Raw genomic sequence first — 13,853 nt, forward strand, 5'->3', positions numbered from 1 at the left:
TCTAAAACAGATGTCAGCACAGTCTTGGTCATTCTGACTAGGGGATAAACTTTCTATACCATCATCAAGGAATGGTTCTGAGGTATCCTCTTCGCCGCCAACATCTGACACCAGCAGTTGGGTAAAATGTTCTTTCCATATTCTCAGCACGCTATCTATGTCAGTTGCCAGATTTCCTTCTATGTCCCTGCAGGAGGAAGTGCCTGCACCATAGCCATCAGTTTGATGTTTAATACTTTGGTAGAATTTCCCGACTTCATTCTGACTTCTGTTGATCTTTATTCGCTCACGCTCAGGTCTTTCAATTTCCTTTTTCTCTCTGCGGAGTAGACGTTTCTCCTCTCTCCTTTTCTTCCGATACCTCTCCTTTACTGGTGCGTTGCTTCGGATTGCAGGGTTACTCTATATACCGCATTCTTGGCTTCAGTAGCATCTTGACATTCTTGGTTGTACCATGGATTTTTTGGGGGAGGCTTCTGGTAACCAAGCAGGGATTTCGCGACATTTTCCAAGGAGTGGCCAATGGTTTGCCACTGCACCATTTTATCCTCGGAGCAAGGAGTGCTTTCATTAAGCAGTGGGGTCAGTCGAGTGGAGTATGCCATTGCCATCTGTTGTGTTTGAAGCTTTTCAGTGTCCAGCTTCCGTGCAGTGTCAGATCGTACTTTCTTCGCCATGTTCAAACGGGTGCGAACCTTTGCTGCAACAAAATGATGATCTCAATCTATATTCGCTCCACGGATCGATCGTTGTTGTTGTTGTTGTAGCAGTTTATTGTGTTCTATCTTTCGTCTGCTTGATTCTGTTGAGTGTCAAGATCCAGGAACTCTGCCTCTAAGATGAGGTGCGTCCACAGGGATCTGGGTCTGAGTCGAGTGGGTCTGACCGGGCAGTTAAACAGATGACGTGTATCGTGCAGTCCCTGGTTACAATTGGGACATACATCTTGCACGTCGGCATCAATCCTTGCTCTGTAGGAGTTGAGGCGGCTGCATCTGCCAGAACGTAAGTGAGCCAGAACTACTCTGGTTTGCCGGGGGAAGTCGATTCCTTCAGGTGCAATGGGAAGCGGTCGTTCTTCAAGGACTACATTCACCCGGTAGCCAATTACCGCATCTGCTACCGTGTCTGCATGAATGTTGTTTAGATCTGTTTAATATGCCGCTGATCTAGAGGTTCTCTCTTGTAGCGCTGAACCTCACGCTCTAGATCATGTAGTTCTGTGAATATCTATCTACAAGATGATGATTTGGATGGTCTCTGCGATAACAGCCCAAAAGGTATGGCTTAGACAGCATGTAGTTATGTCTTCGGTACTGGTAGGCTCTTTGTCTCCTGATGGAGGTGGTCCACATGAGAGCTGAGGAGATAGCCCGTCGCAGTTCGGAGGACGGCATTCTGACAGATCTGAATATTATTCCACTGCGTGTCACAAAGTTGACGAGACCACACTGGCGCTGCATAACTCATCGATCGTACATCGAACACGGATCGATCGTACATCTAACACGCTGGATGAATGCCTTCTATCTATCACAACATTTATTTGAGTTTTCGTGTTTCGATAGGTTGACAGCCACGTGGCCATGGCAATCATTCGATGTTTGAATCTGTTGCTGCTAACAACCATGTTCTTTGCCGCGGCAAAGTCTATTCGTCTCAACCCATTATCGGACGTTTTCTTGCGGGGGCTAAACTTTCCGACAGTTGGACCAAAGATGTCTTCCTTCCCTAACTTCGCATTAAAATCTCCTAGAACGATTTTAATATCATGGACGGCGCAGCGGGTATATTCTCTCTTTAGGCGCTCCTAGAAAATATCCTTGGTTTGTTTGTACTTGTCTTGCGTAGAAGAATTAAGGCGGATTGTGGGGCCACCTCGCGCCCCTACCGAGCCTTTAAAATACCACAACAACAAAACCGGACTGGTCGGGACAATATTGGCCTGAAATTAAATGTATTCGGGAGAAGACTACGAATATTGTATAAAAAAATTGAATCCGGATACTTAGGGGGCCATTCCGATCCAAAAACCCCTGCTTATAGGCATATTGGAGGATTATGACAATATAGGACTCAAATGAAAAGTAGTCGGATATAGATTACGAGTATGGTCAGGAAAGAGCAATATGCTATATATTTTGTTGATATCGGTATGGGGGGAGGGGGGGGGGCGGACCCTCCCCCCTTACCAAAAGAACACCATCCAAAAATAAAAGTGATTTTTTTGGTATATGGGACTCATATAAAAGGTATTTGGCAGTATAGTACCAATTTGTTAAAAAAAAAAAAAAATAATTGGGTCCAAGTACCAAGGGGGACGCCCGATCCCAAAACCCTCTCAAATGTGAATTTTGAACAATTACGACAATATGGAACTCAAATGAAAGGAATTTTGAAGTAGATTACGAATCTGGTATTACTAATGAGGTTAAAACTATAGGCAGCCGCCCACCCTCCAAAACCCCTCACCAAATGGGAATATTTACCAATCATGGCTATACGGGATACAAATAAAGGATATTTGGAAGTAGAAAAACTAATTGTACAGGGGAGATGCATATGGTAGCTAGTATGTAAGAGCCTTATTTTCGCTAGGCGTTTTCTATAACAAGTTTAGTTTTCTTTAACAATCAAAATTTATTAAAATTCCAAAAAAAAAAAATCTCAAAAAAAATAAAATTTATTTAGAATTTGGGAGCTACTCCAATAACATCTAGAGCCTACGAAGAGTAGTAAAATGAACAAATATGGCTGAAATTATCGTTTTCCCAATTACCATCCTACTTAGCTCTAACATATAATTATGGAAGTAAAATCATATGGATTTGCATATGTCTGAGGTGTACGCATCCAATGACTCTCATTAAAATAGACCAACATATGAATAGCAATGATGCGCATCATTGTCAGCAAACATGTAACTAATCTCAATATTGATAAATATTAATATAATATGAATTAATTTTAATCTGGCCTAAGGCCTTAGGTAATGGTTGAGACCTGTGATGATTGCCTCCTATAATGTCAAGTGGAATGTAGATATGCATTAATTTTTATTGCTTAGATCTGTAGAAAATATTAAAACAAGTAAAACCAAGCAAACAGTTTCATTGGAATGAAAATGGAAGTTTTCCAATATCACAAAGTGAGGTCCGCTTCAAACTTTAGCAAAATGATAAGGAATTTCCTCTATATATTGGGTTGCCCAAAAAGTAATTACGGATTTTTCATATAGACGGCGTTGACAAATTTTTTCACAGCTTGCAACTCTGTAATTGCATTATTTCTTCTATCAGTTATCAGCTGTTACTTTTAGCTTGCTTTAGAAAAAAAGTGTAAAAAAGTATATTTGATTAAAGTTCATTCTAAGTTTTATTAAAAATGCATTTACTTTCTTTAAAAAAAATCCGCAATTACTTTTTGGGCAACCAATAGTTGGTGGCATTAGATAATGGCTGAAAGGTGTTTTTTGTGTTTGAAGATAGAAGGGTAGGGCCAAGCATAGCCAAACCGGGTATACACGGAGAAATGGTTGTTGATCAAGTTCATTGGTTGCGGAAATGCGAAGGTGTAAAACTTTCGCATGCAATAAAAAAGTTTGTGTAAGTTTAAACTAATCTCTTCCCCGAAGGAAGATAAGATTAAAAGCTGTATAGTAGCCAGTAGGGAAAGGGGATTACTGATTTCCTTAAAGGTTGTGGCCCACGCAAAACATTACGGGTCCAGGTCACCATATACCTGCCTCAAGAGAAGTACAACTGCCCGACAATGAAAATCTGAGCCTTAATCGTATGGCACCATCTCATGTTTAGATAATGAAGTTTCAGATGATGAAGTTTGTGGACAAAATGTTAACCAAAAGTGTCTCAACTCTACTGTATGTATCCGTGCTACCTCATGTTTAACACGATGTATGGGGTAGCACGGATACATACAGTAGAGTTGAGACACATTTGGTTAACATTTTGTCCACAAACTTCATTTTCTGAAACAGGAGGAGTACGGCAATATTCTATAACTGGATCAGGGAACAAGTTATAACTAAAGAGTGATTTGTTAAGAGCTTGATAACTTTTTTTTTAAAAAAAACGCATAAAATTTGCAAAATCTCATCGGTTCTTTATTGGAAACGTTAGATTGGTCCATGACATTTACTTTTTGAAGATAATTTCATTTAAATGTTGACCGCGGCTGCGTCTTAGGTGGTCCATTCGGAAAGTCCAATTTTGGGCAACTTTTTCGAGCATTTCGGCCGGAATAGCCCGAATTTCTTCGGAAATGTTGTCTTCCAAAGCTGGAATAGTTGCTGGCTTATTTCTGTAGACTTTAGACTAGACGTAGCCCCACAAAAAATAGTCTAAAGGCGTCAAATCGCATGATCTTGGTGGCCAACTTACCGGTCCATTTCTTGAGATGAATTGTTCTCCGAAGTTTTCCCTCAAAATGGCCATAGAATCGCGAGCTGTGTGGCATATAGCGCCATCTTGTTGAAACCACATGTCAACCAAGTTCAGTTCTTCCATTTTTGGCAACAAAAAGTTTGTTAGCATCGAACGATAGCGATCGCCATTCACCGTAACGTTGCGTCCAACAGCATCTTTGAAAAAATACGGTCCTATGATTCCACCAGCGTACAAACCACACCAAACAGTGCATTTTTCGGGATGCATGGGCAGTTCTTGAACGGCTTCTGGTTGCTCTTCACTCCAAATGCGGCAATTTTGCTTATTTACGTAGCCATTCAACCAGAAATGAGCCTCATCGCTGAACAAAATTTGTCGATAAAAAAGCGGATTTTCTGCCAACTTTTCTAGGGCCCATTCACTGAAAATTCGACGTTGTGGCAGATCGTTCGGCTTCAGTTCTTGCACGAGCTGTATTTTATACGGTTTTACACCAAGATCTTTGCGTAAAATCTTCCATGTGGTCGAATAACACAAACCCAATTGCTGCGAACGGCGACGAATCGACATTTCACGGTCTTCAGCAACACTCTCAGAAACAGACGCAATATTCTCTTCTGTACGCACTGTACGCATTCGTGTGGTTGGTTTAATGTCCAATAAAGTAAACTGAGTGCGAAACTTGGTCACAATCGCATTAATTGTTTGCTCACTTGGTCGATTATGTAGACCATAAATCGGACGTAAAGCGCGAAACACATTTCGAACCGAACACTGATTTTGGTAATAAAATTCAATGATTTGCAAGCGTTGCTCGTTAGAAAGTCTATTCATGATGAAATGTCAAAGCATACTGAGCATCTTTCTCTTTGACACCATGTCTGAAATCCCACGTGATCTGTCAAATACTAATGCATGAAAATCCTAACCTCAAAAAAATCACCCATTATAACAATCGCCTACACCTCATGCTCTTTTCCAAATGTTTTAGGATGTTTACAGAGTGACCACCGGATAGAAAGAAGGAGCCATTTTAGAAAACCCGAAAAAGACCAACCATAGATTTCAGTGAGCATTCGCTAAGGCTAGGATCCTCTGGAGAACTTACACCTGCTGCAAAGAAACTGCAATCAATCGTAGGTTTTGTTACGGCCTACCTGAAAGGCGCCTTTCTAAAGGCATTTAAAGAATTATTATGGGCACCAAGATTAGGTTAGGTTGAAAAGTGGGTTTAGATATTAATTCGCCCCTTGCCTACATAAACATTCACCTAAGCTTTAAAAACTAAAAAGTAACCTCGAAAAAGAGAAAAAATTCCCAATTGTTTTCCATACCACACCCCTTGATTGGTTTATGTCTTGTATTGTGTCCCCAAGTAAGTACCGGAGTGTGTTAGCCGCGAAAGCCGGGTTATTACATAGGAAATGCTCCAATGTCTCATCATCTTCTCCACATGCCGCCTTACCGATTTTGCAGAAGTGAGCTCGTAGTCCTATGAATCCCGTTATGATTCCAAAAGCTTTACTGACGTCCTTCTTAATTCCTTTCTTTAATAGCCTCCTCTTCTAACGATCCGGATCACCCCATAGAATTTTCGCCGTCCTAGCGACTGTTTTGCTGCTCCACAGCGTTACACGGAATAGCTCTGAGCTCCAGGCTGGAACATTGAGGTGCGAACTGTACGGTGTTTATTGCTGTCACGAGAAACTTAGCTGAAAGTTACAGGGCACCTCCACAGGTTGTGGATAGTGCAATGCTCCATATGGAGTAGCTGCAGCAGCAGTCGCGCCTTTGATGCTCGATATGACAAGGTGAGTTATTGGCGCCTTTAAATAACCAATGGCCACACTGTTCCCGCGGCAATAGGTCCTTTGAACCGAAACGAGCTGGCTCAACTAGAGGAGCTTGATGAAAATGTGGCCACAACAACAACACGCGCATTCATCGCCCACGCCCTTACTTCGGACTGTGTCGATCCGAAAGGAGGCTTCGGGTTAATGAAGTATTGGGTTGCCCAAAAAGTAATTGCGGATATTTCATATAGTCGGCGTTGACAAATTTTTTCACAGCTTGTGACTCTGTAATTGCATTCTTTCTTCTGTCAGTTATCAGCTGCTACTTTAGAAAACTTTAGAAAAAAAAGTGTAAAAAAAGTATATTTGACTAAAGTTCATTCTAAGTTTTATTAAAAATGCATTTACTTTCTTTTAAAAAATCCGCAATTACTTTTTGGGCAACCCAATATATTGACGTCAGTTCCCTGGCCATTACTGCCATATCGTCTGCCCTTTCATTCCCCCTTACTGCTTTGTGGCCCGGCACCCAAACGATGCGGATTGTGCCATCCTCAAAGAAGGCGTTAATCTCCTTCTTGCATTCCAAGACTGTTCGTGACCTAACCGTCTTGGATGTTATTGCCCTTATAGCCTTTTTACTGTCCGTAAAGCTGTTGACACTCGATGTCTACATGCGTTAGTACCACACCACCTCACGCATTCCGTGGTTGCTCGAATTTCCGCCTGCAGGACCGCATTATGGTCAGACAGTCTAAAACAGATCTCAGTCTCTGGGTTCTCAATGTAAACCCCCAGGCCAACTCTGTCCTCTAGCTTTGATCCATCCGTGTAACATGATCTTCCAGATGGCAATACAAGGGTTCCGTCAATCCAAGACTGTACCAATGGCAGCAGTGCCACGCACTCGACTTCAAGGTTTCTCTCAGGTATCCGATCGGAAACCTCTTGCCTTCCTTCCAGGTTTCCTATCGTCGCCTCGATTATACCGCGATGGTATGAGCTGCTCCCATCCTCAATCCATTCTCCCATCGCCTTAAGTCTCATAGCCGCAGTTGCTGCTTCACACTTAATCTGTATGTCAATGGGTCGGATATCTAGAATAGTCTCCAGTGCCCTAGTGGGTGTGGTCCTCATCGCTCCGCCTATGCCAAGACAACATGTTTTTTGAACCTGTTGTAAGGTCCTTATGTTACACTTTTTCTGCATAGCAGTCCACCAAACTACTGAGGTGGAAGTAAGTATTGGTCTATTCACGCTTCTGTAAAGATAGTGGACTATCCTTAGATTCAGGCCCCATTTCGAGCCTACGGCCCGTCTACATAGTGCCCAACTTCTGTGACCCTTCTCAGTACGCTATTGAATGTGACACTTCCAGTTCAGTTTCCTGTCCAAGATCACACCTAAGTATTAGACCTTGTCAGATATCGAAATCGCTTCGTTGAGGAAATGTGGTGGGTTGGCCCACCTTCGTCTTTCAGTCTTCTCGGGGTTAACATTGAGAAGTCTGGGTCTAGCCCAATCATATGCCATATGCAAGACCCTTTCGGCCCTTCTGCATAGCTCGTTCAGATCCTTACCCCCTAGAAGTATTAAAACATTGTCTGCGTAGCAGACGGGTTCAAATCCCTCCTCAGTCAGCATCCGTCAGAGGTCATATATGGTGGAGGGCCCTGTGCCATTTTCTGCCTTATATTTATGACACACAAATTATCCACCTTTTCCTTAGCATAGGGCTTATCCACTCTTTTAGGACCGGGTCCACCCGGTACTGATCTAAGGATTGGATCAGTTTGTCGGTCCGCACATTTTTAAAAGCCACCTCGATGTCAATGCATACCGCCAGTGTGTACGTTTTGGCATCGAGGCATTCTTCTATTTTATGCACAACCTTGTGCAGGGCAGTCTGCACCGAACTTCCCTTGACATGGGAATGCTGTTTGTATTTGAGCAGTTCGCTGGACGTCATACTCTTTATCATGGTGTCCACAATACGTTCCATGGTTTTGAGTAGAAAAGAACGTAAGGATTATGAGTTTGTAGGCCTTAGGTGTCGCATTACTTGCCTTGCCGGGCTTGGGTTGTAAATACCAACCTTGTCTCCTGCCAGCCTTTCGGAGCATATGAAAGTCCTAGGCACGCTGTGAAAATTTTGGCCAGACGGGACGCCAGATGGTCTGCCTCTTTCTGCAGTAACGCCGGAAATATTCCATCAGATCCGGGTGACTTAAATGGTTTCAAGCTCCTCAAGGATTTCTTCACCATAAATTCCGTTATTATTATCCTTCGATCAACGTCATTATTCCAAGATTCCGTAGTCTCGGTGAGTCCCGTCGTATCCTGTGAGAAATGGGGTTTCATCAAAAGCCTTAACATGTCCTCCGTTGTCTCTGTTCTCACTCCCATGTCGTCTACTAAAGATTCAGTTTGGACATGGGTTTTCGAGAGAAACTTTTTATCTTGGCGGCGTCTTTAACGCTATCGACCTATTCGCAGAAAACTTTCCAGGAGGCACGTTTTGCCGCTCTGGTAATCTTATTGTATTCCTTGAGCCGTGTGTAATCCCAATAAACTTCAGCCTTTTTACGACGTGCCTCTGCGAACCTCTTTCCCAATATTGCAAATCTCCCTGGTCATCCTGGGTTTTTCTTGGACTGATCTCCTTTCTCGACACCAGTTTTGAGATAAAGCGAAGAATAATACTGGCAAACAGATGCTACTTGGGACTAAGTAAGCAGTTAAGAAACAAGGCCACCACTCGACAGGCGAAGACTACACTTTACAAGACACTGATACTACCCGTGCTGTTATATGGTTCTGAAGCATGGGTACTTGTGAAAGCAGATGAGGCAGTGCTTGGAGTATTTGAGAGAAAGATTCTTCGTAAAATATATGGACCAGTTTGCGTTAACGGAGAATATAGGCGACGTATGAACCACGAGCTGTATGAGCTGTATGACAACGATAGCATAGTACCATACTACCCGTGCTGTTATATGGTTCTGAAGCATGGGTACTTGTAAAAGCAGATGAGGCAGTGCTTGGAGTATTTGAGAGAAAGATTCTTCGTAAAATATATTGCCTTAATATAGAATATAGGCGACGTATGAACCACGAGCCGTATGGGCTGTATGACGACGATAGCATAGCTACACGCATCAAAATACAACGGCTGCGTTGGCTAGGTCATGTTGTCAGAATGGATGAAGAAGCTCCAGCAAAGAAGTCTTTCGAAGGCAAACACGGTGGTACACGCAAACCGGGAAGACCAAAAGGCCGATGGAAAGATCAAGTTGTGGGAGACACCTCGAAACTTGGTGTCAGAGATTTTAGAATGAGCGCAGAAGATCGAGGCGTTTGGAACGCTATTCTACGTTCGGCTAGTGGAAGAAATATTCTGTCATAGCCAATTAAAGTAAAGTAAGATCTCCTTTCTCGAAGAGGACAACTATCTCTCCGAAGGATCTCACCAGTGCAGTCGTAATCCTGTTGACATTCTTTGTCAATCTCTTCTATGCTTGGACAGTCGAAATTATCTTGTCCAAGTCATCTTCTGAGTAGTCTTCCGAATTTTGTATAGTTGGTTTTCAACTTATTACGGAAGCTTATCGGATTCGGCGCTGGCCGTGCTATTCTAAACCTAATGTAGCGATGGTCAGAGAAAGAGTGCTCCATGGGGGACCCTCCAATCCTGAACCTCATCGATCAGATTTTCTGAAGATATCGTCACATCTAATACCTCCTCCCTAATCCTATTAACAAAGTTAGCGGTATTTAGTGTTACTAGGTCGTTAGTATTCAAGAATTCTGTCAGGGCTTGGCCCTGCTTATTAGTGTTGGTACTACCCTACAAAATGTGGTGAGAGTTCCCATTCTTAGTCGAATAAGTACCTCATTTCCTCTCGTCAGGATCTAATACCTCCTCCCTAATCCTATTAACAAAGTTAGCGGTATTTAGTGTTATTAGGTCGTTAGTATTCAAGAATTCTGTCAGGGCTTGGCCCTGCTTATTAGTGTTGGTACTACCCTACAAAATGTGGAGAGAGTTCGCATCGTTAGTCGAGTAAGTACCTCGTTTCCTGTCTATTTTGCTTTCCTCACCAGCCGTTGCAGCTCCGACGTTGGTGGCGGTCTCACCACTGTTGCATCCGACATTGACAACTCTGGGGGAAATATTGGGTTGCCCAAAAAGTAATTGCGGATTTTTTAAAAGAAAGTAAATGCATTTTTAATAAAACTTAGAATGAACTTTAATCAAATATACTTTTTTACACTTTTTTTCTAAAGCAAGCTAAAAGTAACAGCTGATAACTGACAGAAGAAATAATGCAATTACAGAGTCACAAGCTGTGAAAAAATTAGTCAACGCCGACTATATGAAAAATCCGCAATTACTTTTTGGGCAACCCAATATATTATTCAAATTTTTACGACAAATAGCGCAGGTCCTCGGCCGAGTACCAGTGTTAGCATAGAATAATTGGTAGTTGATATGGTTCAGACCACAAATTTTGTTCCGGGTTGTCCATTGCTCCTGCATTAGGGCAATATGAATCTTGCCCTTGCCGATTTTCTCCATCAGAGCGAGTGTAGCGGTCTCGCTCCGGTGGAGGTATATCTGGATAACCTCAATCATTGATCCTCCTTTAAATGGGCATCTTGGGAGTAGTTGATGATCTCATCGTCTGTTCCCTGTTCTTTAGACTGCATTGACTTTCCTGTCACTGTACTGCCTGATGTCATCGTTTTATGTTCTATACCTAGTCTAGTCTCCCGACTTTTTATAAAGTCGGTAATGGTTCCATCGTCGGGTCCTGGTGTTCGTTAAGCTGTATCGGGTTTCCATTCCCTGTACTGCCTGATGTTTCAATACTAGGATCTTTGCCTGGTAGACTTCCAAATCTTAAGTAAATGGGCTTCTTGAGAGTGGGTGATGGTACCATCATCGGCTTTAATCAATTCAATATTTAAATTTTCCAGCGAAATCGGTTAATAAATGCGCCTGTTATGGGCTTCAGATTCTAAACCGCCATATCGGTTTATATGGCAGCTATAAGTAAATATGGTTCAATATGGGTCATAATCGGTTTGCCTAATATTGGCGCCCCTAGTACAACTTCCTGTTTCGAACTTCAGCGAAATCGGAAAAAAATGCGAAAAATACAAACTTTCTCTGCAAGATGATGACATCCGAAAAATTTTTTACTTACCCATTAAAAATTTTCATACGGTTTCAGTTATAGTACATCAAAAAGTTCATTTTACTTACCTAAAATGAAAAATGTTTTTGTTTAAAAAAAGAAATGAAGAAAATTATAGAGTTTAAGTTTAAGTTAGTAAAATTATTATTAAATTATAATTCTTTTAAAAAATCCGCAATTACTTTTTGGGCAACCCATATACATATAATATATATTCAAACTATTCAGCAAAGTTTTTTCTAATTTTTGAATAAGTTAAAGTTTCTACAGTTTTTCAAAAATCTGTTAAACAACTCAAAAATATGAAAATATTTCCATAACTCTTCCAATTTTTTTTCAATTTTCCAAAAGATTTGAAAGTAAGTCTTACCAGCTATCAATCCTTTAGAATGTTTAAAAATATTTGCGTAGCTTAAAGAGATAAATATCTGTAGAAGACATACAAATAGTCCTGCCCTCTATAGATGTCACATATTATCATACCATTATGTGTCTACGATTGTGCAGCAGATGTGCAACATTCATTAATGCATTATTAAAGTGCATGCATTGTGGCAATAGTAAAATAATTACTAGGAACCATAACCAAAGCATTTGATTGTTGGTTCTGAAATGCTCAAAACGTCCAAAGGAGAGCTGAACATCAACATATGTTGAAGTTTTCACACAACCTTAAAATAAACCCTGCTAGATTTCGATGTTAATACTTTTATGTATCCAGATAATAACCCATGTTGAATAGAAAGAAAATCTTGGTAGATTTTCTTGACTTATCGGAAAAGAAATAAATGGGAAAATCGTGTTTATAACATTATGCACATATTATGTTATTAAATATGGATACACCACAACAAAGTGGCATATTTAATAGATTATTAATGGAATAGGTTTAAATGAAATTAAAAGGATATGTCATATGAAATATCCTGTGCACAGGACACAAAGTCAAAATGATAGAACAATAGTTGGGTTGAAATGAAACTTTAAATTGTATCTTCATAATACTGGTAGGCACTGTGTGGGTGTGTTGATAAGGAATACTTCCTAGGAAATATGATTATTGAAATTTTGTAACATTATGCGAAATGTCTAAAAACTGGCTAAAACTGGCTTTTTATGTTATATCAAGAAGCCAATCCATTTTCGCATCTACTCTCTATACCTCCAAGTAAAGTGAGGCGTAAACAAGGAACAAGGAAGCATACAATGTCCCGTACATAAGAAAGGAGACAAGACGGAATGTGCCAACCACAGAGGGATAAGTCTCCTCTTCATCGCATATAAGATACACTCGAGCGTAGAAGTAAAGTCAATGGGATAATTGGGCCCTATCAATGCGACTTTAGACCTGGTAAATCACTCTGGACCAGATATTCACTCTGCGCCAAATCCTGGAAAAGACCCGAGAAGGACAAATCAACCTATCATCTCTTTGTTGACTACAAAGCCGCCTTCCATACTCCTTTATGTTCAAAGGTATTTCAAGCCATGTCTGAGTTTGGTATCCCCGCAAAGTGAATAAAACTTTGCAGAATGACTCATTTGCTGATACACGTTCCTCAGCGTACTACGTCCCGTACACAAGAAGGGAGACAAAACGGAATGTGCCAACTACAGAGAAATAAGTCTCCTTCCCATCGCATACAAGATACTCTCAAGCGTACTGTGTGAAAGATTAAAACCTAGACCAGATATTCACTCTGCGTCAAATCCTGAAAAAGACCCGAGAAGGACAAATCAACACCTACCACCACTTTGTTGACTACAAAGCCGCCTTCCATACTCCTTTAAGTTCAAAGGTATTTCAAGCCATGTCTGAGTATGGTATCACTACAAAATTAATAAGTCTCTGCAGAATGACACTTGCTGATACGCGTTCCTCAGTAAGAATAGGAAAGAATCTTTCCGAACCATTTAATACCAAACGAGGAGACAGCCAGACAAGGAGACAGCCTATCGTGTGATCTCTTTAATATCCTCCTGGAGAAGATTATACGAGATGCAGATGTGAATAGATATGGCACACTAATCACAAGAGAGCACATGCTACTTACCTATGCCGACGGTATCGATATCATAGGTCGGTCACCGGAAGTAGTAACTGCAGCCTTTGCCAGAATCGAAAGAGAGCGTCAATGAAAATGGGTCTGGCAGTAAATGGAGATAAGACGAAATGGATGGTTTCAACTCCCAAAAAGCCTTACACAACCGAGCAGATAAAGAAAATGGAGAAGGTTGGGAACCACAACTTTAAGATAGTCAGCAACTTTAACTGCCTCGGCACCGCCGTAACCGAAACGAATAACACCAGTTTTAAGATTAAGCGAAGAATAATCCTGGCAAACGGATGGTACTTTGGACTAAGTAAGCAGTTTAGAAGTAAGGCCACCTCTCGACAGACGAAGATTGCACTATACAAGACCCTGACCCGTGCTGTTATATGGTTCTGAAGC

This window comes from Stomoxys calcitrans, chromosome 5 (genome assembly GCF_963082655.1).
Source record: "Stomoxys calcitrans chromosome 5, idStoCalc2.1, whole genome shotgun sequence".
Classification (NCBI taxonomy): domain Eukaryota; kingdom Metazoa; phylum Arthropoda; class Insecta; order Diptera; family Muscidae; genus Stomoxys; species Stomoxys calcitrans.